The 26,595-nt window shown below is 39.2% G+C and overlaps 1 long non-coding RNA gene across 2 annotated transcripts in view; it reads right to left on the bottom strand.

Annotated features, from left to right (window-relative positions):
• Positions 1–804: 804 nt before the first annotated feature.
• Positions 805–26,595, bottom strand: part of LOC110369199 — a 59,226-nt gene continuing 33,435 nt past the window's right edge. Inside the window, exons 3-5 of one of the 2 annotated variants that reach the window (XR_004930957.1) lie at positions 9,739–9,887; positions 5,478–5,914; positions 805–1,015 (exon numbers count right to left, since the gene is read on the bottom strand). This is a non-coding gene — a long non-coding RNA (uncharacterized LOC110369199). Of the gene's footprint in view, positions 1,016–4,816; positions 5,915–9,738; positions 9,888–26,595 lie in introns of those variants that run through there. The other variant, XR_002428810.2, reaches the window with a different exon arrangement.

The following is a 26,595-nucleotide window of genomic DNA, read 5'->3' as shown; positions in this document are numbered from 1 at the left end:
CGTATCAAAACCTGTTTTTACATAATGCCGCAGACATTAGAGAGAGGGGGGGAGGGGGGGGGGGGGGGGAGCTGCAGCACAATGAATGTTTTTCTTTGGTTTTGTTTGTTTTTGCCCCTCCTCTTGCGTTAAGTGAGGTGAGAGACTTTGAATCTAAAGTTGGCAACATTCCTTGGCAGTGACACGTACACAACTATCACGTTATTGCTCTCTTTAATACCTGTAAAGAACACAAACTATTGAACCAGATGTTCAAGTTCTCAATGTAGAGGTAACTCAAAGGGAGACAGGTAGAAAACATGCAAATATATATATATATATATATATATATATACACATGCACAAGTATATGTGTGTGTATGTATATATATATATATATGTATAAATAAATATATATATATATATATATATATATATATATATATATATATATATATATATATATATATATATATATATATATATATATGTATATGTATGTGTGTGTATATATATATATATATATATATATATATCTATCTATATATATATATATATATATATATATATATATATATATATGTGTGTATATGTATTTCAGATTTGTTTTATCCACAAATAAGACCATTTATACTGGATTAATTGTTGTTTCATTGTTGAAGCTCTTGCTTTGCTGGCTCTGGTACAGCATCATTTGGTACTGATTTGTCTCACCATGATCTGAATGTAGCTCCGAACAATGTAAAAATGAAGCTTTGCTCTTAGTATTGTGTTTACTAAGTCTGCTACATCTGAAGAAGGTAAAGATGTCCCTCCAAGGCTGGAAGTAACCGTCCTGTGGGCGTCTAGGAGGAGATCCCTGTTTGTGCCAGAGGCGTCTCAGACGGTTGCCTCACCTGGTCCCGTGTTTTGCTCAGATGGTTGGATTAGACAGCAGGCATATTGAAGATATGCCTCTAATCCATTGTTCTTTAACTTGGCCATCAGACACGATTCTGTGCAACACTTCCGCTCGCTCAAAGTCAGTGATACACCCCTGAAGGAATGTGAGAAATTTCGACAGCAGTTAGATACTCTTAAATGCATTCCAGCAATACAGTGCCTTGGAAAAATATTCACACCCCTTCAATAAAAAATAAAAAAATGCAATAACCTGTTAATATGACTTTATTAGACCATCACAAAATACTGCACAAAATATATAAGGGAAGAAAGAGAATAATGGTGTTGAATTTGTATGATGTTGCCTAAAATCTTGTCATATTATTTTGTGCTATTTGTTTTACTGGCGATACATCTAGACCAGGATTCTGCAACCTTTACTATACAAAGTGCAATTTTAGCATGCATACTCAGTCCACCAAAGTATACATTTTTTAAACTGCCATTTTTTTCTATTTTAAGGTTTTCAAATAAAGAAAAACATAAAACGTTAGCAAAAAAAAGATGTATTTTCCAACCCAACTGGTACTTTTAGTGTCATTCTGTCATGGAAATTTGATCTTATTTTGTCATGAAAAATATGGAAACTGCTAAAATCTGGATTTTTATTGTGTCTATTTTTAAAAACATTAGTTGGTTCTTTATCATTTTTTGCCAAAGTTATTAGGAGCCACTGTAGAAGTCCACAGAACCGGAGCCGCAGGTGATGATACAACTTTTTATTCAGTGCCATTAAATTAAACAATAACTGCCCTCTCTAACTTATCATAAATGTATGCTAGCTAACTGCTGGGCTTCATGGTGAAGTGTAGGTTACCACTACAGCCTTAAAACTAAAAGATCACCAGTTGGAATTTGGGCCAGACTGTCTCGCTGTCTTCCCATTTCCTTTGAATGTTTGTTCAGTTTTTAGGTTTAGAAGATGACATTTTTCGTCATCATGTATTTCAGATTTGAGTGGGGACAAAATTTGCCTTAAAGATACAGAATTTTCCTGAGAGATGGTTATGTGTTAAAAAATAATTGTTTGTTTATTAAAAGCAGTTCTCAGATGCTCTTAGCTCTACTGGCCTTGGATATTTCTGTTGGATAGCAGGAAGTTTGCCACAGTTAGGAGGCAAAGAAAAAAAGAACGGTTATAATTTTAATCCAGATTACCAAATAATTCACTGGCATCATATCCTACTATGCAACTGTGGTAGTTTGAATCTTTTTTCTTGTGTGTTTTTGGTCAGAAGGCTTATCCTTCGTATCGTAACCACATCACAACCGGTTGGAAGCAAAACTCTTATTTATCCAGTATGCAGATAATTAAGCTGTTCTCATTAGTGACATAATTGGAAATGTAATTAGCAATAGTAATAATTATTGCATCTAATACCTTTTTTCTCTTTTGCTATCAAGCTCATTCAAACTGGTAATTACAGTTCAATAGATTTTCATACTTTTGTCCTCATTTATTTTGGTGACCAATTATTTCAGTTGGATCTCGCATCAATAAATCAAAACTGTTCATCTAGGTTGTTTAGCAAACAAACAAAATACTTGTTTGGGTCTTAGATGAGAAAAATGCTAGCAGCGTACCAACGTTATTATACGGGCAAAGGTTTAGTTTCTTTTTGTTATTTGTTCTTGACTTCTGTTAATGGCCTGCAACATGAACGAAGGCATGTGTAGGAGATGTAGTCGTGGTTATGATGGTCATAAAGTGTCTAAACTGCATTTGAAAGGCCATAGCTAAAAGAGGCTCAACCTTTCTGCTCTGATCTTAAAGGGATAGTTTAGATTTTTTTTGAATGGGGTTCTCTGAAGTCAGCTGGCAATATATTAGCCCCAGTAGACAGAGCTCAGAATTGTTTCAGTCAAGCTAGCAGTCCAATTGCTGCCATGAGTTGTTTCACCTAACAGACCTCTGACCAACCCGGTGTTTATTAGGCCGGATACTCAAGGTGTGCGCACCTGCTGCGGTGCCCTGCCAACCATCTTTCTAAAAGAAGGCTTCGACATTCATTTCTTAGTCACGACAGAGGCAGTTTCTGCTGCTTGGTCATATTTTCTTTCTCAGTAGCCGAGAACAGTCATGGTGTGGAAACAAAAGAAGCTCTCCAGCTCACTTTCATCAAGACTGCAAGCTCGACCCAAGTGCATTACCTGATTACTATTAATTACCATTACTTCAATAGGTAGCTGTTGTTTTTTATAGCTAAAAACTATAAAATTCTAAATATCAGCAAATAAATGTTACAGATGACATCAATATACCTATAATAAGCAATAAACTATTAATGCAGAAGTTGAAAGTGTTGCTGCTTTCTTTTTTTTTTTTTTTGAAAGCAAATCCAATTGGTTTGTGTATAAACAATAAAACTGGGGTGTTTTTCATCAAGTCACAACCTGAGAATCTCGTCCTGTTCCATGCTTACTCTTTAGTGTAAAAAAACATACACTACTTTTTTAATAACCTTCAATGCAAAGGCATGCAACAATAAAGTTTTTTAAACGGGTGTCCAGGTTGCAGCTTGCAAATGGCCTGCGAGCTGCAACTTGTACACACCTTTTATAAAACTTGGAGACTCGTGCTACCTTTGATTGCAATTCAAATTTTTTTTTTTTTAAATTTGGCCTTATAGCAGAGATAATGCTGATGAACATGTAGAAAATGTTTTTAGAGTGAAATCTTTATTGACAAATTACAATCTTCTTAAATGTTGGTGCAACATAAAGTATTGCTTTTATTACCCAAATTTTCCCATTTCATTTACTCAAAAACAGACTTGAGCATCCATATTAATTACACTTTGTTAATTGCACCTATGATTTGCGAAGAAAATTTCACTTACATCCTGTCATTTTGTTATGAATAGACAAGCATTTTCTTGTAGACCAACAAAGTGTAAATGTTTTAAAAAAAAGTGGACATTTCACAGCTTTGTTTTAATATGTCAAACATTTAGCAATCTTTTTATGTTTTTGATCTATCAGGACTTACAGATCTCCTTTGTGGTCAAAAAACTGATTATTTTGTTCATTTGATTAAAGTTTTAATTTTTGATAAAATAAATATACCTTTTTTAGGTGACAAGAACTTTTAACTCGATGATTTAGGCCCCTGTGGCAAAAAACCTGTGGACAACCATTGCTTTATAAGATTGCATTTGCATTCACTTATATAAAAAAAAATGAGGTTGGAGATTGAAGACTGGATTTTAACATGGTCCTACACTTTGGAACTGGTCCAACTATCTGTTATTGCTAGATTTACTCTCTAGTTAGAACTAGACTGCCTCAAGTGCCTTGAGATGACATGTGTTATGAATTGGTACCGTATAATTAAACTAAACTGAACGGAAATGCATTAGAAATTCTTACTGCTTCTCCAAACTGAGAAGATCCTGACTGCTGTCTGCTTTAGGTAGGATACTGACTGCAGATAGTAATTTACAGAAGCCAACTTGAAGAAATTTCTCTTGCCAACTCGCACTGTATGATGGTCAAAAGAGTCTCGATCTCTGTTGTCAAACAAATGTTTGCATCAGTGAGTTTTTAGTACCATTAAAAAGTATGGGATAATTTTTTACTTTCAAACAGAAAAACAAAAATTTATTTTTTTTGTTCATGTTTAGCATAAATAACTTTCTCTTTATTATTCTGATGGTACTGTTCTCTGGGCTTAGTTTGAATCTTCATTTCTGTCTGCTTTGAAGGTGGTTACCCTTTACAGCGCAGCCGATCTTTGGAAATATCTCGTGAAATTCTTTAAATCTGTCATATTAAAGCGACAGTAAACAGCTGCTTTATGTTTATCTACAGAAATCATCTGGCAGTAGAGTGAGCATCAGACGGATTGTGCAGCGGATTCAGCATCGGTGCAGATTTTACAACAGGAAGGTGAGTCTGAACCCTAAATTTCTTTGGCATTTCACTCATATTGACTATAAACTAACAGATGCAGTAAAGTGGAAATTAAGGTTAGAAAACACATTTTAAATTGAAACTGCATTCCCCTTTCTGTCTGATCAGCGTTTCAGTTATGTAAAAAGAGCATTTCACACATTTGCCATTTATTCCCTTGTTTTTCTTCAGCGGTGAACAAATTATTGGGTAATTGATGCGACTTTCACAGAACACAAAATGTGTTATGCCATGTGCGGTGCGTTGGTGTCTCTGCTCCATGTTGAAGTTGCACCTCTGTTTCTTGGAGCAACTTAATTGTCTCAAACATGCACACAAGCAGCACGTACAAGTCATGATACCCCAAGGCATAGATTAATTAAGCTATGAAAACCCATGAGCAGGGAGCATTCAGCAGGTGCCTGTTTGGCTTGGTATGGGACTTGTTTTTGGCAGTGGTGCAGTGGCTCATTATAAATCTATAATTAAGTTACAATTTTATTTGCCATTTTTTTTTTAAAACATGCTGTCATAGGGGATCAACATGGCTTAAACTCTGATTCTGTTAAATACACTCTTGGTTAGATCGCTTCTCTGTCCTCTGATCCTCTGCAGAAATCACACTTTGACAAATATGTGATTAAGTGGCTCAATGTCTCACACACCTCGAAATCCTGAATCCCTCAGATGTTTACGTTTTCAGCTCGCTTATTGAGGAGCATTTTGTGATTTAAAAAAAAACAAAAAAATCTCTTCATTTTCCTGTAATCCAAAAAAAGATGATATCTGTATTCCGTATCTCCCTCCTGGCGGCTGATGGGATGGTCCTCTGGACCCCTGCAGGTCGGCTAAGCTCACATTGGGTGTGTTGGCAGCGCTAAGTGAATGCAATGAAGCGTCTCTCTCTCAGGCCAACATCTGTTATCCTGAGTCACCTGCCAGCAAAAAGGGGAGGGGTGGGGAGGCACAGCAGGGGCCCGGAGAAGGGATGAGCAGGGCTGTGGGAGAGAAGCCCCTCGTCTGCAGGGTGGTCAGGCTGAATTGAGAGTCTCCACCGCAGCATCGCTGTTTGCCAAGAGCCTGCTCAAGCTAACAATGCGGCCTGTGGAGGGGGCAGACGAGGCAGGAAATTGAGGTTAACAACGTTGTTACATATTAAACAGGGCTTGGCTTCACATGTTGGACGTGGGGGAGCAAATGCTCGAGAGTCGAAAGTATTATTTAAAAAACCTGATTTATTAAAAACTGTAATAAATAGTTTGTCTTTCCAGATTTGTGCTACTTTAGGAGTCTATAGTAAATGTAGAGATGCCGATATAATGAAAGAAAATATTTTTGCTGTAGAGCGTCTCCCATAGCTTTAAGTTTTTATTTGGAGATATTAGAAGGCCTTTGTTGCTTTGCACTGTTGCCTTGTTGTCAACAAAGTCCTGGGTTCAAAAATTATAGTTTCTTTGTGGAGGTTGCATGTTGTTTTTATGGCCGTGGAGGATTTTCTCTGCTCTCCAAAACATATATGTTAGCTTCTGTGGCAAGACTTGAAAATGTATATTTACACACCCATCCCATCTGACTGAGGCTGACCTACTTTACAACGAGTCTGCTTTATTTTTGTCTGTAGATGGACAAAGCTGGTAGAGACATACTTTGAGACCATCTTACCACTTTCCAGTACTACCCCTCCACCACCACCACCTCCTCCCAGTGTGCTTTGCTCAGGGGAGAGACGTCTTCCACGTGTTGTAATAAGGGTAGCTGATATAATGAAGGTCATTGTAATCAGAGCTAATGTGCCAAGGAGTCAAGACACTGTAGCTTTATTTGCCAGTAAGGCCCGGCATTCTGTACCCGTGGGGATCAGGCTGATAGTGTTATCTTTGCTAACCTGACTCTAATACAGGCCTTGCTCCGCTGTTTGTGTCAGTGTTGGGGCTGAACTTTTTTCCCAGTGATCCCCTCCGTACGTGGATGGGAATGCATCGGGCTCCTCTCCATCCTGGTTAAATCCCATCCCAAGGTGTTTGAACTCTTATTTGAGACATCGCATTTAAAAAAAGCAGAACTATCTCTCTAAATTCTCTTACTTGGAAAACAGACCAGGCTCATATTGGAAGTACTTGTCAGGGAAACATTACATTGGCGTATGCTGAGGACCGGCTCATAGGAAGATGACCTCTAAATCTAATCCTGTCCCTCAGGGTATGCAAATGTCATCAGCTCAAATTTGATTTGTTTTTGTTTGGAGTTTTTGCTGGACGACCGTAATCTGCTGCTCCAACGTAGGTCAAGTCGATCAAGAAAGCTACTGTAACGTTCTGACAGCGCAGAGCTTAAACCAAAACCAGCCACGGTCTTTAATAAACTCAAGTCCTGCAATATGCTTTGGTGCTAGGCTAAAGTTAGCATGTTGGCTCTCTGTTTTGCTATGTCGTTGATAACTCGCCTTGTAACATAATTCAGTGTGGTTCGAGTTGTAACGCACCAAAAAAGTTGTTATGCTTCAGAAACTGAGCGATTCGCTTTTAATGCCATGTAACTTCATCATGAGTAATTTATCAGCACTAAACACTCCTCCCGCTCTTAAACCGTCTTTGTATGCATGAATGTAGCTGGCAGCAGTGTTGCCAGATCTGACTGACAGTTACCAGCCTAAAACCAACATAAAACCAGCCCAACTCTAAAAAAAAAAAAAAACTGCCCAAATCATACCCTCCCTTGAACTCGCGGTAAAAGGGTAGAATTAATTAAAAATTAAAAATGCTATTAGTAAACAACAGTACTAAAGCAAAGAAAAAATTTTGCACATACAGTATCTCCAGAAAATGTGCTATCGGGCAACCAAATAACTTGCACAAAGATCACTTTTCCAATCATGTTATCATAGTAAATCAAAAAAGTTATCAATAGTCTCCCAACATGAGTTGTAAATCTAACTTAATAGAATTTTTTTCTCTCTCTCTCTCTTTCTCTGTCTCACAGACTATAGATCAATCTAACATTTCTCTTTCACACGCAGCAGCGGCAGCAGCAGCAGCAGGAGCTGCAGTAGCAACCATGAAACAAGTTGATCAGTTGAAGTGTTATTGGGGTGTTTTCAAATGACCAATACCATTTCATAGAGAAACCAGTTTAACCAATTACTATTAAAAATTTAGCTAAAAAAATGAGTGCAAGGGAACGTAATTTTATTACACTGTAGATGTTTTTTACTTTCCTGCCACACAACAACTATTTTCCTATGAACACTTCCTAAAAAACGGCATAAGTTATGAAAAGCAGCCCAAATTTTAACAACCCGCCAATGCCATTTTTTCAGCCAAACATGTTTAAAAGAAGCTCATTGGGCGGAAACTCGCCCAATCTGGCTAGCAAAGCTACTCTCATGAGACCAAGAGACAGGGAACCTCTCTGTCTGTTGGTGGCAAAGACGGAAACAGGCCAAGACTATTAATGGGCAATCCAGATTTGAGCAACAAAATAATGTGCATACACTTTAACACAGTTGTGCAAAACCCACAGAGGAAAACAGGCTGATTGCTTAAAAGTCGCTGGGCAAAATGCGGACTTTCCCGTTTTGTTTTAGATGCAGCTGGCCCACCTGTTAGCAACAGAGGCGCAGGAGCTAGGAGTTCTTCTTGGAGCCGGTGGATTGCCGGTTCAAACCCCCACTACCACCGCCTCAGTGAGCAAGACACTTGATCGGCTTTGCCTACCAGCGGTGTGGCTACAATGTAGCTCACCACCGGCAGCGTGTGAATGGTAGTGTGAAGCACTGTGGGGTCATCAGGCCATTTTAATGAGCGGTCAACAAAAGGCATCAGGTGCTTTGTTTTCACGGTGAATGATCTTAGGTCTAATCATTTATAAAGGCTATCAATGGGCACCCCAAGATATCTGAGATCTGATCGGGATAATTCAAATTAACAAAGTAATTGTAGCATTTGTTTCTTAAATAAAAACACTATTGTTTTATTTATTTGTTGAGTAGATTTAGCTGTAAGTGTTACTGATTAAACGACGAAATGCGTTAGGACAAAACACCCCATTAACCTTTTTTCAACAGATATAGCGCAGGTTGGCTTTTATTTTCTAATATTTTTCATTCTCACCCTTTAAACTGGATCCTTTTTGACTAACATCAAAGGCCCTTTTCTTTTCATCAGAGCACCTCCTGAAAAAAAAAAAAAAAAGGCTCTCCAAATACAACCTCATGCAAGTCCCCTGATCCCATCATTCAAACTTCCAAGCCTTGCTTTGTGGCTTCCTGGAGGACCACGGCGAAATGATCTCTTTTGTTTCGCATCATTAGTTCCATCTGTTGTGCGAGCAGGGCTGTCTGTTCCGGAGCATGGCAACGTGATGGTGGCCAGGGGCGATTGGAGACGCTTACAGTCCTGGTGGCTCCTGGCACAACCTCCAGCACCGCCGCTGCCGCCCTGTTCATGATCCCTCTGACACCGTCACACTCACTGGGCTGTTTATTCCCATTTATTTATTCACACATTGGGATAAAATAGAAGCAAGCTTGAGCTTTTTTTTTTTTTCAAACTCCTTTTAATGTCAGACAAAGACATCCTGAGTAAATGTAAATAATCTCAATTAGTTTGAACTCCGGATTTTGACTAGGCCTCTTCAAAATCTTAATTTTTTCTTTCAGGCATTCAGAAGAGAACTTGCAGGTGGGGCTTTGGATTATTGAACTGTTGTCCAGGTGCTTAAGAACCAAAGCAGCCTGTTTGACCTTGTCTGCATCCATCAGTGCCTGAAATCCTGAGTTTTACTTCAAATTCACTCTTGGCAAACAGTTCCATTATTTAAATATTCAAATAAGGATCTATCAGAATATTTACATGACAGTCGTAGGGATATCTTAAGACATTTTTTGAAAATGTGAGACTGACCTTCTTTATGTGGATGAACACTTACCTTAACTGAGTGCAGCATGCAGTTTTTTTTAGATGTTGTTTTGTGATCCTCTAGATGAGGGTGTCTTGGAGGGATTTTGGTAAGCTGGCCACTCCTGGGAAGGTCCATCATTGTTTCACGTTTCCTCCATATGTAGATAATAGACCTCGCTGTGGTTCAAAGGAGTCCCAAAGCCTTAGGAATGGTTCTGTAACTCTTTCCAGACTCATAAATTTCAATGAATTTGTTTCTGATTTATTTTTCAACTTCCTTCGATCAGGGTATGACATGCCTCTTTTTGAGATTTTATTAATCTACTTCCTATGGTTAGACATGTTCTACATATGTATTTTTTTATTTTTTTTATGCAGCTTTCAAAGTAATCATACTTCGCTTTGGCTTTTGAAATGGATGCTTGATAGCAGTTTTTTTTTTTTTTTTTTACCACCAAGGATGGCACCGATTGGTTTAGGGGCAATTACTTTGGGGGGCAAAGGCTCTGTAGCTCAGATCTCAGTATTTTTGTCTTGCATTTGGAAGTAAATGATACCCCAAACAGATGTAGAATTTTCCCACAACAAGGATATATTTTATTCATGATTTACATGCCTGATAAATCTTCAGAAAGTCGTAACGCTGATGGGCATACACAATTTAACATCTGTCCTCCTCAGAATTGTTAATCAGATACAGGAGCACATGGGACTCAGAGTTGGAGCTTTATTTCTACTTTATTTGTTTTTTAATTACTTCTTTAAAGCTAAGTATTCTCGAAAGAAGACTAGAATGATAATCTTGAAAAATCACAGATAGACGCAGAAAACATATTGTACCTCAGCTTCTCGTCTTTGCAAAGCTCCACCACGCTTAGGACGGTAAAATGTGGCCACACACTCTAATTATAATACATAATTCCCAAATGAATATTTCCATAATATCCCCCTAGTGACTTGCTCTTATCCCCATAGTGTGAGTGTTCAGTACAAGGACATCTGTGTGCGTGTCAGTGCTGAGATCGCCGGATAATTTTCATTGAAGATGGAGCCATCAAAGGTCACAGCCATCCGAATGACCTAACCTTGGAATGTAACACCTGGGTGTAAAAGTGGACTTATCCTATCTGATGGAATGGGTGTAATGTACCCCTAATGTATAAAGTGCGGAAATAAAATAAGAGTTATTGGTTGGTGGAGGAGGTTCAGTGTGGGTTAGAGAAGACTGTAACTCTATAGGGTGAAATAGCTGTGTTGGTATCACCCGAGGTGACAGCCTATTGCCAGAGTGCAGTATTTGTTGGAACCATTATGAAATAAAGTCAGTGGAAAAGGCCAATATTCAGTTTGAATTGATTCCTGGAAAAGTCCAGAAGTGAATATGCTTTCATTTTGATGGTATTACTATGGACAAAATGTGTTGTGTCAGTTTCACCCCGCCATTACTTTGCTCCATTAGGGCAAAACCGAGTGATTTTATTTTTGCCCAGTCTATTTTCTGTGATAAAATGAAAATCTGAAAGCTTTATTAAGTCTGAGTGACACCCAAAGCTGAGAGCCAACAGGAAAATAAGTCATGTGGGATCTGGTTTCAGTTCATTTTTGCTCAATTCCCATCTCCTGATCAAATACTGCACTTTCCAGTATGGGTTTAATGGGAGTGTCAAGTTCACAAAAGGCCCTCTCTCTTCCACTCACTCCATTACCTGATAACAGCACTGGTTTTGGCACTTATTTGCACGGCGCTGATCGCGCTCGGCTTGCGCTCTTCACATTTGTAGCAGGTTGTAATTGAAGCTGTATTGAGGCCATTTTATTAATTTTAACAGCGTACATTTCCGAGTTACCATGAGCACTAACCCGTCTCATTTTCTCTTCATTTACTCCTGACTACTCGCACTGCTCTTCTTGGTGAAAGCTTCTCTTTAAGCCAAACAAACATGACCACCGATGTCTTGGGTTCAGGGCCTTTCAAACAACCTTTCAATAAAACAAGCTCAGCTGTGAGACATGCAGGATCTCTCATGCTGGGCAGCCCCGCTGAAAATACCCTTCCTCCTGTTTCAAAGCCATCAGCTTTTGGTTCCCCCAGGAGAGCCAGCTTTATCCTGCAGGGTTTATTTAAACTTGTAGGGAAGGTCTTGCTTTTTTTTTTTTTTTTTTTTTTACAGACTAGGCAACGTGACCTTTAGCAGAATCTTACCACACGTGAAAGAGAGTTCAATATGAGATTTTCTGGTACAATACCACAGATGTAATACTTCTAATACAGCGTGATGGCAGGGTGTGCCACATCTGCAATTATCCTCCTCATATACGTCACCGTAGGATTTCAGGTAGGGATGTACTGATTAGAGTTTTACGGCCGATTTCAGATCTTCACTCCTGTGAAGATTTGACCTACTGGTAGGATTATAATAATTGTTTTAATGCAACAATTAAAACGATCGTGGGGTTGACAGTTTCACAGTATCTTTAGCATCTTGTTCCAGCGGTTTGTGCAGTTAGCGTCACTCTTTGTATTTCAATATAGACTCGAGACCAGGAGTGTCCAAAGTGTGGTCTGGGGGCCATTTATAGCCCCAGGATGGATTTTGTATGGGGCCTATAATGCAAAGCATGTAAGGGGCATATTTGGCCCCCTTGCATAGCCAGTTGATTCAGGTGGGGAGCTCTTTTAAATTTAAATTGTCAAAAATGTTAAGAACAACACAAATTATTCATCTTTTAATAGACATACTTTTGACTTTCTTTTTAATTTCCTAGTAAGTAGAACCATGCCTAATCACCTGGGTGCGTCAGCATCTGCATTGAATCGATTTATTAAATTTGGCTAGATATAGCTCACATACTATTCTAGCCCCTGAGAATAGACAAGAAACTCTGTGCTCTTCTTTTAATAATACAGACCTACAAAACCCTTTTATGTTTCGGATCTACATTCATTTACAGATTTGATTCACTAAAATGAGCCCTGGGTCTTTCTGCATGGAGTTTGCATGTTCTCCCTGTGCATGCGTGGGTTCTCTCCTGGTACTCCGGCTTCCTCCCACAGTCCAAAAACATGACTGTTAGGTTAATTGGCTTCTTCAAATTGTCCTTAGGTGTGAATGGTTGTTTGTCCTGTTTGTCTCTCTGTGTTGCCCTGCGACAGACTGGTGACCTGTCCAGGGTGTACCCCGCCTCTCGCCCAGTGAACGCTAGAGATAGGCACCAGCACCCCCCGCGACCCCATGAGGGATTAAGCGGTTTGGAAAATGGATGGATGGATGGATTCACTAAAATGTTGCTTGTTTGAAAATTTGATAATAAAAAAACATTTTGTTAATCTGGCAAGACAGATTGATAATGTGTAGCCATCTATGTTCTGCAAATTATCAATCTGGGCCTGCTTCCATCAAATCCGTTCAGAGAAGACAGGGACATTAAGCCAAACCTTCTGAGCTGATTGGGCTAAATGACACCTTGTGCCTCCCTACTAAAATCTGGTTTTGGCCAATCACGGTATCAAATGAAAATATTGTAAGCAGCAGGCACCATGAGAAACCACAGCAAGTAACACTGGTCAAGGCGTGCTTATTTGGATTATGACCTGTGTTTGCATGCTTATTTAGATGTCTTGCTTTCGTCAGAGCTGTATGTCCCGCCTTAAACCATAATACTGAAGCGTGATTGGCCAACTCGAGTTAGGTCGGTTCTTGAACTGTTGAGGCAGGAGCAGGACAACATGGATTCTCGTGTGTTTGTGAAAGCATAAATATCGAGAAAATTCAGCTTGTAGGCAAGGTTATAACTTTGTAGCCCTCAAGCACTTTTGACTTGATGATTTTGGCCCATGTGGCAAAATGTTTACCCACCCCTGAAGAATTCCTGAAGGTGCCAGCATTTCTAAATCCAGCAATTCCAGGACATGCATAAGTGGGAAGCTTAAAATGACAAAACAGAGTAACTTTGACATAATATTTTTAGCCTTCCTTCTGAAGTACCACCCTGAATCAAAGTAGTCATGCTGCTTTAGAAAATAGATTATTTTTTAATTGTTTCTAAGACATTTTACGCTTCCTCTGACTTATTTTTTAAACACCCCACTGATACTGAATATAGGAAACTTTGTGTCTTCCCTGATTTTGTTAATTTACAGAAGGCCATTTAACAGTGCGAGCTGATCAAGCTAAAAACCGTTCAAAACATGTCACCAGCCAATCTCTGCCTGTCTCTAATACTATGCAACCCTGCCGTGTTCGTAAAACTTTAAGCACGTTTTCAGTGACTGGAAGCTGAAAGGTGAGAGGAGGAACAGGAAGGAAAGGAAGGGAAGGAGAAAGACAAATGAGGACAGATGACAGTGGCATCCTTTACAGCTTGATAGTGCAGTCCCTGACTTGTTTTTATTGACCTTTTCCTTCCCACATCTATCCACGGTTGAAGATGTGCCACTTAAATAAATGTCATTTGACCGTCTCCGGTTTCAGTGTCACATGCTGACATGTGGTATTTTGATCGAATTTATCCGATCGTGTTGGTAGAGCATCCATTGTGGCTGCTTCGCCTCACACGGAGCTGTAGCTGACACTGTGAAAATATTTGTACTGAATCTCCTCTTTAAATTGCTCCTAAATCCCCAAACTGGTCAGCGTTGTGGTGCTGCTTCTTGTACAATCTTAGGAGGACTACCAGTCTTTGGCGTAGACATTGCCGAGCCGTTAAAGCTCCACCCATCCTGCTCCTCAGCACTTTCCTCCTCGGTGTGAAGGGACTGGAAGTTCTTCCAAGGGGCGAGGGTTGCACCCAGACAACTGGAAAGGCTACTTATTCTGTTAATGATGTCAAGTCCTTTTTAAATGTTGTCATCTTCTAGGCACAAATGGATGACTATGCACAGGAGAACCCAGGGACAGTCTTCAGGATTTTATTTTTGTTACTTCTGTGAAATAAGGCAGAATGGTTTGTGTTAAAAACTGGGTTTGTTGCCACCAAATGCGGGTTATTTAAAGCCTCACTGTAATTATAGTGAGGGTGGATTAGTTGGAAGGTATTTCAGACTACCCGCTGATAGCAGTGGTAAGAGACTCGCCATAAACATTTTCATATTTTTTGAGGATGTCACAAGGCAAAGCTGACTAAATGTCCAATTTAATTATCTTTTTATGGCTCTGATAATTGTCTCCTAGTATTAGGGCTCAGCACAGTTAGTTTCGTGGAATCGTCATAAATACGATCTCTTTGAATTTAAGGCATGCATTGTGAAAGATGTTAGACATTTTTCTCATGGGAGTGTATTTTATTTTTTTTCAATTGGCAGGCTATGGTATTAAACCATCAACACCCATCAATCACGGTTAGTGCCAGGGTTTCACAATTAGATTGTTTTCATACTCAAAAAATGTGGGTGTAGGGTTGCAATTTGAACGTTACACATTTAATAAAATACGAAGAAAAAAAATGCAATTCCGTTTAAATGGATGAACTATTCGAGAGAGACTGTTGTCGATTTCTGGCTTAATTTAGTGTTTCTTCTTAGTTCCAGAAACTCTAGGCTGCCTAAACGCACACATCAAGTGGCTGAGGTGTATTCAGCGTTACACATGACGTCCCTCTCCAAGGACCCTCTGATTTGTATAATATCCTTCTGACAAGGTCATAACAGCGCCTACATCTTTGAAGATAGAGGAAAGAGAACATGTTCCCCCTTCTTTGTGCCTGTGGACTTAGAACAAACGTGCGATCACGCTGTCGAGGGGCATCCACTCTTCAGAGCTGATATGAATCAGACATGAAACGGTTTAGATAAAGTGATAGTTATCTTGATTCGTGGCGGCCTCCGCCCAGTAGACAGCGCAGAGCGCGGGGGGTGGGGGGGTGGGGGGGGAAAGCGGAACGGCTGCGTTTTAGTGTGAAATCCTGGGGAAACGTATCCATCTGGTGAATGAATAATTTAGATGGCTCAAGTTGGTTCCTGTTGCTGTTGTGTTTGCGCTCAGCTTTCTCTCTCGGCTCAGCACCCCCCGCCGTCACCCCGCCCTCCTTGACATCACTCCTGAGGCTTGTTTGTGATGCTTAAAGGGAAGTTAGGCCACAGGAGGAATTGTGGGGAGGAGAGACTCACTTTCTGTCTCTGCTTTCGCTCTTCTGTCTTATTTCTTCTTAAGACCTGAAAAAAATGCCGCTGATATGCAGTTTAACACCCACTGAAACAAATACTCAATCAACTCCTATCCAGAGGCATCAAAAATAGAGATTCTGTACATCCATCTTTAGTTTTATCTTTATTTAAGTTTTCCTATTTTTGACTGAGCTTGTGTGATATATAATACATTACAGATTACTGACTACATTAATGTTTATTACTGCACTTTGCTGCCCATTTTATTTACTTTTAATACGACATTGAATAAGAAAAAGCATTGCAGTTGCTAAAATACAGCATTTTAGTTACATTTTTATCATCGATTTTTAATAAACTGGATAGTACACGAGAAATTTTATTTTCAACATGTGTGTTCATTTATTTATTTTACAGAACGATGTCAGGATATACAGGAAGCCTTTTTGTAATCAAGGAATATTTTGTGAATATCTTGCATTGGTTTCACTCCAATTTCATCTTTAATTTAATTGCACAAGTTTGTTGCCTGAGAGAATGACTTATTGCTGTGAAAAATTAGGCTTGCAGATTCCTCTTTTCAAGACTCATTTACTATTCTTTATTCCTGGACGTTAAAACTATTCTGGGGCTCTGACATGTACTAATCCCAGCAGTCAAAACAAGCTATTAGCTAGAATATTTCCTGGCCTAATCGTGTTTTCTGTTTAAGTACACAAAGTTTACATCAGGACAGTTTGTCACAAACACGACACAAGGTATTTGGACCTATAGCCCAGTAGAAGAATGAAAACTAAGAGCAGAAAAACTAAACAAACTAAATTAGTTTTGCATATGGCTGAATTGTCTCCTGTTGGCAATGATAAAGAATGCAAGTTTTGAACAAAAGAGCGTTGGGTTAATTTTTCAACCTGGAGGCTCATCTTTAACTTTCTCGTTAGTTGGTGTGGACGATTTGATGATATCGGTTTAGGAAAAGATTAGAACATGATGATGAGTGGTGTCACCTATAGGTGTTTGTTGCTGTTCTATGCTTTTGCTCTGGTGCATCAGTTTTATTTTCTTCCTCCTACTTTGTCATCAGAAATGAACTTTTATGCTGCAAAACTGTACCTATCTGGGTGTTGTTGTCATTTTTCACCTTTTAAATTAAAATACAGTTTTTCGGGGGAGTTTGGCTGAACAGTCTGATGCGGTTATGTACATAAAATCCAAAGTAATAAATCTCAATTGTACCCAAAGAAAGTATTAAAATGGCTAAAAATGGATGCAAATCCATTTAAAAAATGTTGTGTAATATGTTCTTAGTTATATAGGAATATTCTGCTAAAAATTATGACGTGTGAAAATACTGCAAAATATTATAGATGCTAATATCGCCTAGCCCAGCCTGTAAGTAAATATCTTATAAATTATCTATTTTAAGAATGTACTGTTTTAGTTTTAAGAAACTGTTAAAACTAAGAAATAGACCAGAAAACCGTTGCATGCAAGGAGCCTGTTTTTATCACTCACATAAACACACAAGAAAAAAAGTAGATGAGTCTGAGTTCGCTTTCAAGACAATTGGACTCTTAAAATCCAAATAATTTGTCTTTCACTCATTCTTTACTTGTTTTAAAATACTAATAATGCTCCAGATATCTCAAATCAAAATAATAAATAAATGGAATAAATCATAAACTCGAAACAAAACCTATGTAATAGCCTTTTTTTCTGGGAATGATGCCCTCCTAATTGCCAAAATGTAAAATATTGTGATAACAGATTTAAATGTCATTTGTTACTTGCATCAACTGGAATTTAAACCATGTCCCAAGTGTGCATCTGTGTGCAGGGAAAATAAATAAATAAGCACATACTCTCACAAAAAGAAAGTGTTTGTGGACAGATAAGACTTTAACATGAAAATCCATTAATGTGGTGAGCCAGCTAAACTAATCCAGTCCCTGTCTTTAAGGGAACCAGTCAGGATGATGGGGGTGGCATCGAGGACTGGGAGGAGGGAGAAGAGACAGAGGGAGAGGGAAAAAGACAGATAGAGGGAGGGAGAGAAGGAGGGAGGGAGGGGGATGTGACAGGCCCTTGGAATCTCAACCTTTCTCTCCTGGCGCCCGCTCTAATCAACCCCTGTAATTTATGCAGAAAATATGATTTATATTTAATTTCACTACACTTGCATTGTTAATTTGAGATGTAATTAACGCGTCGCCAAGGCAACTAATTTCTCAATGCCGTAAATTATCACCGCCTTTTCATCAAAATTCAGTTACTTTGGCTCCTGTGTGCAGTGTTGTGATGCAATTAGGTAACCAGGGCAACCCCAAAGTGTTAATTTTCTTTTGTTATATTGCAGCGAGGCAGAAGTTTTTATAACACAAGTCGTATTCGCCATTTTTCCGGCGTGGTGAAAACCTCGAGAACAGCCGTGGAACGTATATATACAACCCTGCATCCTGCTTTGACTCATTGAACTGGACTGCTGAGTGATAACGGGGAAATTCTGTGCTGCTGCAAGAAGATGTAACTCAAAGTTGTCCTTTGGGAAAGGGCATGGTTGTCAAAGTGAATCTATATAAATGAGAAAGGGTTTATTGTCGAAATTTAACAGAGCTCCCTTTCTTTCGTCTCACTTTCTGCCTTAAACATACAAACATGCTCCCCACACAAGTGTACCGCAACACATTTTCAGCACTTGCTCTTCTTTCATTCCTCCAACAGTGACTGTGAAATGACTCAATATTTTAATCAACTGTATCTAATTTGCACTCCGGCAGAAGATAGGGCCACATGTGTGCTGTTGTTGCTTCAGCTGGCAGTGAGTATGCCCACTGGCTAGGTCTGAGACGGACTGGACTGCCACGCGTGGCGGTCTCTGTGGCCCCCTTGGCGCGTCCGTCTCCAATCCGTACCCCCCCCGCCTCCTTAGGCTGGTCGTCTGTGGAAATATCAGGTCATTGGCTGCTAAGCTGTGGTTAACTGCAAAGGTAATTAAATTTGTAAGCAGGCTTTTTAGATCTTTTTAGCCTCTTCGGTAATACCGGCAGGTATTACAGAGCATTTGAAGTGAGGCTCTCCTTTGATTCCCTGGCAGAAAGGGGCCAATTCCCAGAGACCAGCCAGGGTCCTAAACTGCTGAAATTGTTAGAGGCAGCGCTTCACATGTTTTTACTATGGAAATGGAGGGAGAAAACTGCTATTCATACTCTGATCTCACCTTTTTTAAGTGTTTTTTTTTTTTTAAAGAGTCAAAATAAATTTTTCATTTCAAGTGTCTCCACATTTTCTTGTCATGTTTTTATTTTTAATTTTAATGTTCTAATTAGTTTTAAAAGTGAGTTTTTGGGAACTTATTAGAAATAGCTCCAAACAGACCTCTCTGTGTCCATCAGGACTTTTCTGCCGTGGTTATATTTTGTACCTTATTTGTGTTCATTGCAGCATTCCACTCAGAGATATTCATTATTTAATGTAGCCTCATTTGGGCCAATAACGTGGTGGTTTGTACTCTGTCTCCTTAAAAGATGAAATTTATTACATTTAAAAAAAAAAAGAGATTTCTTACGACAGTATCCCCCTGCTACCTGAGAGACACTGCACATTTTCCAAATGTGTAAAACAGCAGATTTCCACAAAATATTTAGAATTATTGTTGTTTTTCATCTTCTGTTTGTAGTCTACCTTGCCGTTTTCTTCAACTAACAACTGCCCACTTGGCAGCTTTCCTTTACCTGAACGAAGTGCAACTGGGGAAATTTTCCACTATACTGCCTACTGTTTACTGGTGAAGATTCTCAGTCATCCAGGTCATGGTCATTCCAAAAAAGTTAAAAAACAAAACAACTGGACTTTTTTTCCGAAGTTTGAAGACTTTCTATCCCAAAAGCTTTCTCAGTTCAAAATGTCTGGAGTAGTGTGGAGTTCCAAACTTTATAGTATTGCCCAACAAAGGCCTTGTAATGGCTTAGATAACATGCAAATTTAACCGAAATATTGAAGTGTACGTATAGGAAACCCATTCACACAGACCAATATCTTCTTTTTGACTCACACCACCCACTGGAGCACAAACTTTCTGTCATCAGAACCTTACAACACCGGGCCCAGCATGTCCCTACTAAAACAGAAGGGAAGCACAAAGAACAGTAACACTTCAAAGCTGAAGCTGGAGTCTCTGAAAAACTCAAGAGGATTTTCTCCAAACACAAAATCCCAGTACATTGCAAACCAAGCAGGACCCTCAGAGAGAGGCTGGTGCATCCCAAGGACAAAACCCCCAAACCTAAGATGAGTGGAGTGGTGTATGCAGTTCAGTGCAGTGAGGAATGTTCTGATCTTTATATTGGAGAATCCAAACAACCTCTCCACAGATGCATGGCTCAACACAGGAGAGCTACCTCCTCAAGACTCTGCTGTCCACCTACACCTTAAGGACAAAGGACACTCTTTTGAGGACCAAAATGTTCACATTTTGGACAAAGAAGACAGATGGTTTGAAAGGGGTGTGAAGGAAGCCATCTACGTTAAGAGAGAAAAAAACAACCTTAAAAAGAGGAGGAGGACTTAGGTTTCAACTCTCAAAAACCTACAATACAGCTATAGGATTGATTCCGGCCAATCATCACTCCCATACGGGTGATCAAAACATCAGGTCAATAACAACCCTAACGACTCCCCATCGCAGAGACGTAGACCTGTTTCGGTTTAATTTGCAGGTCAACAATGACCTTAAAGACTCCCAATTACTAAGGGGTGGACCTGTTTTGGTTAAATTATTTTCTAAGCCATTATAAGACCTTTGTTGGGCAATACTATAAAGCTTGGAACTCCACACTACTCCAGAGATTTTGAATTGAGAAGGCTTTATGGATGGGAAGCGAAACATCTTCAAACATCGGAAACAAGTCCAGTTGTTTTGTTTTTTAACTTTTTTGGAATGCCTACTGTTTAGCAAATCCGCCCTAACATAGTAAAGGCAACCAAACCCACCAAACCCTTTGTTGTCTAGACAGGATCACTGGAAAAGTGTTTGGCGGTATCCTTTGTATGGGAGTATTCTCGCTGTCGGTCACAGTAAGTATGACCAGAAGACTCTCTCATGCGGACATCCTAGTGGACCCTAGTGGCCAAGTAGAGATGAGAAAATGTATGTCACAAAATTTATGTCACACTTTACAGCCAAGTGGATTGAGAGGTATGAATTAAGCTGAGGATGCCCAACCCCAGTCCACAAGAGCTGCAGTCCTGAAACTCTCTGGTGAATCCCTGGTCCAGCACACCCGATTGAAATAATTGGCTCATGATCAGACTTCTGCAGAAGTCGAGAACTTGCTGAGGAAGAAATTCAGCCAACTGGTTGGATTCATTAAAAGTTGCAGGATAGTAGTTCTTACCTGCATTGGGCCATGGTAGACATTAGCCTGGCCAGCCAGACTGACTTACATGGTTCCATTAATCAGTCTGCTAAGGCTCCATACTCTCCGGTCTAAAACAGACCGGACCAATCACAGCGCAGGAGGCGGGACTTTACGATGTGTCACTCTCAGCGGCAGAATTATCCATAATGCAGCATCACTTTTCTGTAACCATAACAGTCAACATGCATACGGAGATTTTTGTTGCTTGGTGCCTTAGAAAATCAAGAAAGTACACGTGAGTATGCCATTCATCATCAGATTTTTTAGACAAAAGCAGCAAAAATTGTTCACTGGAGAGTTTGCTGGATGGCGTGGCATGTTTCACAGACTACAAATAACAAAAACAGAGCATGTCGCTTGGAGTTTTTTGCATCACATCTGTAGTTATCTGATTGGTTCTAACATGTTAATGATGACACTTTGAAATCAGGCTCTACCAGCTCCTTGCCAGACTGATATACCATGTATACCACGTAAGGCAGTCTGGCTGGCCAGGCTAGGTAGACATCGGTACCGTTGGTGAGCACGTAGTCGATTCGATTCACGTTTGAAATCATATCTGGGTTCATATCCATTGGATAAAAACTGTATTACTACATTGATAAACATCTAATCTTCCAGAAGACTCTGCTGTTAACTTTGTTCCTGTTTTGGACTTTTGGATTTTGCCACAGGCTGTCATTCGTGTAACGTCATCAAAGTTGGTACTTTCCTATTTGTTTCCTGGTGTTATCGTTTTTTTTTTTTTTATTATTATCCTGATGACTCGCAATTAGCTGAACAAGTGGATTTTACAACTGGCAAAGTCTGCCAACTGCCTAGCACCAAAATGCATTATAGACTTGTCAGAGTATCAACCCTCTAGACTACTCAGGTCTTCTGGCTCAAGTCTAATCAGCATCCTCAACCAGAACAAAGCATGGAGAAGCAGCATTCAGTTTTTATGCTCCATCCGATGCTCCATTCCAGAAGGCTGTAAAAGTGCTGAAACCCTGTTTAGAGTTGCCTTTGAATGTTTATGTTGAAGTTTGTAGTCCAAGTTGTCTTATATCTTGATTTGCTGCTAACTTTCCACTGTAATGTACATTCCTCTGTTAAGGCTGGTTCACACGGTAGGATTTTAAAATAGTTGGCCGATTTTCAAAGCCAGAGAGACACCACACCTAACAATAAAATTTTCTAGATAAAATAGGTTTACTTGTACAGTGTTTGGTGTCCTAGCTAGCTCAACAAAGGAACAGATTTCACTCAGGATCATTCAGAAATCAGACAGGAAAATCAAACATGAGTTGTTCAGAGTAAATAAACATGGATGACTATTAAGAATAACGGCCAAAGGTTGTGGACTGATTTTAAAAGAGAAAAAAACATAACAAAAAGACAAGGCGTTGGTTAAAGGAATGGAGACAGCGTGACTGGGGGGCTACATTTGCTGCACTAATACAATTATCTTAACAGACATGCCGATAGTCAGCATCTTTCAGAAGGGGAAGATCGGGGCAAAAATCGGGCTAAAAATCCTTAAGCGGCCTTAATGTTTTCTTTTCTTATGTTCTGTTCATGTACAGCACCTTGAATTATCTTGTTACTGAATGTGCTATACAAATGAACTTGCCCTACCTTACCAAGAAAAGAGGGTTAAAATAACTTTAATGGTCAATATATACAGTCAGAACCCCACTCTCAGAAGTACTGCTCTAACACCTAAACTTACCCATGATAAGGCATCACTAACCCAGTCACATTTACTAGCACTGCTGTCCTGCTAAACAGCACATAGCTATTGCATTCAATCATATTTTTAAACGTGTTCATATTTTGATGGAAGTAGCAATCTAAACAATTTATTGTTTTCATGTTTAATAATTATCCATCATCTTAGATTTTCTTTCCCAATAACAATAAACAATAATTGCCCATCCTTGCTGCTAAGTAACTTTAGAGCAATTACAGAGATGCTGCTTGGTTGAGAAAATGACGACATACTTAGCATCACTCTCTTGTGAAAGCGCATATAATATGTGCTAATATAGCATTTTTATGGCAGATAAAAACATTTTTCTGTTAGATTTTTAAAATTTGCTATGACGTAAAACCAGGGCCCCTGTTTGACTAACTGTTAGCCTTGCCTTGCTCTGGGGACTATTACTATTACTAGTAGGAACTTAGCAGATCCTCCCTTACAAGCTCTGAACAATCCCATTAGTGCGATGAAAATTAAAGTAAAGATTTTGTTTTAATTCCTGCGGCTTTACCCTGTTGACTTCAAACAACTGTTTGAGGTTTTTTGCAACACCGAGTCTATAAAGGATGCGCAGGCTGTATATGAAGGCTGTTTCTTGCATAAACCAAGAAACTCTGACCTCCTCTCTTTTCTCCTGTTTTAGATGAGAGATTTTAAGCTATTTGATTGTTAAGGAAAACGCAGGTGTTTTTTTTGATCCCTCCCTGTCTGATCTTTTAACTATACCTCCCTTTGACTCAAAACAAGCTTGCGCACGCCTGGTGCATCACACCTATGGCAAATAGACATTGTGTAGAAACTTCAAAATCTGCAGCAGGTTTCATAAGCTTCAAAGCAGAAATGTGCACAGGGCTGTTCAGTGTGCGGCTGCTGTTCCTTGTTTCGAACGCAGAACAGCAGAGTTGGGCAACAGGACGCTGCAAAAAGTACAGAGGCTTGTATGTTTCTTCGCAGGAAAGCTTCAAATAATATCCTTTCACCTGCGTTGTCAACATTTATCATAAAAACAATTATAAGTCTAACTGAGACTGAACTGCCTAATCAACAGCAGGCTAATAGGACATTGAACCTGTCTTGCATGTCTGGGAATTCTTTCTTGATTAGAACAACAAAGTCAAAATATTCTCGCTATTGTCCTGGTGGATGTAAAGTCTGAGTGTGAGGAAAGGTCATCAAGGAAGTTTTTTATGTCGCCCCGCTCAGTAAAAACACAGAGTTGATTAGACTTGTTTATTTATTCCGGTCCAAAAGAGTATTTGCTTTTGTCGCATTTATTCCCATTTTGCCTGCGTGAGGGGGCCCTGGAAGACGAGTTACCAAGGAACACAAAATTTTAATTAGTGTATTTTAATCATTCAGGCTTTTCAAGCTAATCCACAGACCCCTGAGAATTCCCAAGATGCAGCTCTGTGCTGCTTTACCATTTATTGTTGAGTCTATTATAATTACTGTTAGCAGGTGGGGGCAGGGAGACGTTTATTATGTTTTTCCATCTTTATTATAATTACTTGAAAAAATGAAAGGATGCTGTTTCATTAAGTTTAGAGATGATGCCATTTTCCCTCTGTTTTCCCCTCAATCTCCTCTTCCTGCCTTTGTTTCGTAAAGCCATTGTGCTGGCTTTCATTCAGGGGCTTTCATACGTTGCATAGCTTTGTGCAAATAAAAAAAAATAAACAACAAAAAGAAACTGATCTTTTATTAAGAACAGAAGAGGAGGAAGATGGTTTTAAAGAAGTTAATTTGAGAGACCGTTTTTTTTTTTCTTCTTTTTTTACTTCTTTTTCTTTGTTTTTCAAATGCAAGCTCTGAGAATGAAGTTGACACATCCTCTGAAACACAAATGTTTAACAGAGCTGGAATGGGATCAGAACAAAAATCCAGAAAGTGGAATCTGTTTGCCTCTCTGTCACACTCCTCAGTAATGAAAGATAAGAGGGCTGCAGTAAATCTTTAAGCTCCAAGCTTTTGGTTCTCTGCAGGGATTTTAAGCGTCTTCCAAACATATTTTATGTGTCTTTAGGCGCAGTTTTTCTTCTCAATCCTCCTCTTGTGTACCCAGAACAGTCAGTCTGCCGAAGTGGTCAGCAGAATAAACTTGAGATTTCTCAGTTGTTGTTTTTTTGTGTGTGATCTTTTTGAAAGATTGAACCTTTAGCCCACTAGATGAACACAGGCTGCATTTGAAATTCCTACAGCAGTGCGTTCAGACACCATGTGGGTTTACTAGTTGATCAGAGCTTGTAGTATGGGTACGCTGGAGTCAACTACATCACATAAAACTTAACGCTTGCCATCATTCCAATGTCTGTCAAGGGCACCGTTTTGGCAGTGAATGCTATCAATTTTCTTAAGTGAACATGACTGAAGCTGTCTCCTGGAGAGAAAACAGTAAACTCGGGACACGCGTTTAAAATGCGCTCTGTTTGTTCATTAACACCCGAAGGGTGAAATTTATAGAGTGTGGAAAATAAAGATTTTAAAGCTGTTTATGATCGCTTGGCTCTTAGTTTATGAAACCGAAGTTAAAACCAAATTTACTTTAGGAAAGGTATCTCTCAAGCTTCCACATTCAAGTGACATTAGTGTCCGTAAAGGGTTATTACCGCAGAAGCTAAATTTGTCAAGTGATGACAGCGGAGTCTTTTATCCGATGAGTCAAACAGACAGATTAATTTCAAAGATAGGACTAGAGTTTACTTTGTGAAGGACTGCATGCTCAGAAAATTGGTTAAGTTTTATTTTAAATAAATTACTATAAATGTGTAATATTATTAAAAAAAAATATTTAAGGGCGTTCATTAATTTTGTTTGTATTTTGGGTAGACTTTTTTTAAATTGAGCTACTTGATCTGAGCACAGCTCACTTTGGTGACATTAAATGGCGTTGAAGGTCTGCTTTACAGCTTCTCGCTTCACAGCTTCAGCTGTATCTTCCCTCCAAATACGAGATGACTGTGGACATCCTGTTTTGGCTATTCAAGGCATACCAGTCCTTGTCCTTATTTAGCACAGGGAACATTTTGGGAGTTGAATTTTCTTTGCAAACTATTACTAAATGTTTAATAAACACTTTGAAATTCAGGTCTTAACCATGCCAGCCACCTTTCACTCACATTTAAACATAGATGTAGACAGTTTTATGTGTCCGTCATTTCACTTTTCAACCATAATATCACTTATGTAAGTCAGCATGGTCAGTAGCTTTTTGTCCTAGATTTTATGTGAATAGAAGCAGTTCTTCTTGGGAATCTGTCCATATTAAAGGAGCATAGCCCAAGTTCCAGGATTTTTGCAGACGTCTGGACTTGCACAATGCACCTTTAAAATGTAATTTGTTAAAACCGAACCAAATGGATTCGAACAGATGCAAATAACTCAGCAGAGAGCAGAAAACTATGAGATGGTATTACTTATTACTGACATATTGAAGTAATATCTCTACGTAGTAAAATACAACACCAGTGAAAGAGAAATTAATACCGGACCTCACAGAGAGAGGCTGGTTTACAGGTCTGGTTAAAGATGCAACAGAATACTGCAGTTGTTATTCATATCACTACCAGCTTGATAAAATCTCGCAGTTTGGAAAACCTGTTCTACACTGGCACCAGTTAAAAT

The sequence above is a fragment of the Fundulus heteroclitus genome, chromosome 1 (genome assembly GCF_011125445.2).
Source record: "Fundulus heteroclitus isolate FHET01 chromosome 1, MU-UCD_Fhet_4.1, whole genome shotgun sequence".
NCBI classification, from domain to species: domain Eukaryota; kingdom Metazoa; phylum Chordata; class Actinopteri; order Cyprinodontiformes; family Fundulidae; genus Fundulus; species Fundulus heteroclitus.
The sequence above is the reverse complement of the archived record's forward strand: the minus strand, read 5'-3'. Positions and strand labels throughout refer to the sequence as shown.